Raw genomic sequence first — 248 nt, 5'->3', positions numbered from 1 at the left:
TAATCGAAACCCTAAGCCCTAAGGAAGTCATGAATGTTTCTATGTTTTTAATTTTTGAGATTCTGAAAATCAATTTTTTCCAGATAAAATTAGGGTTACTAAAAAATTATCAAGTTTGTATAGGAAATTGGTTTCTGTCTTTCTGAATTCACTAAATCTGGTTTATATGAGAAAAAGGGTCATGGGGTTGCAGTTGGTTTCTTGTTGTTGTTTTTCTATGGTGATTTGTGAAGGAACATCAGAACATG

Source organism: Papaver somniferum, unplaced genomic scaffold (assembly GCF_003573695.1).
Source record: "Papaver somniferum cultivar HN1 unplaced genomic scaffold, ASM357369v1 unplaced-scaffold_57, whole genome shotgun sequence".
Classification (NCBI taxonomy): Eukaryota; Viridiplantae; Streptophyta; class Magnoliopsida; order Ranunculales; family Papaveraceae; genus Papaver; species Papaver somniferum.
The sequence above is the reverse complement of the archived record's forward strand: the minus strand, read 5'-3'. Positions refer to the sequence as shown.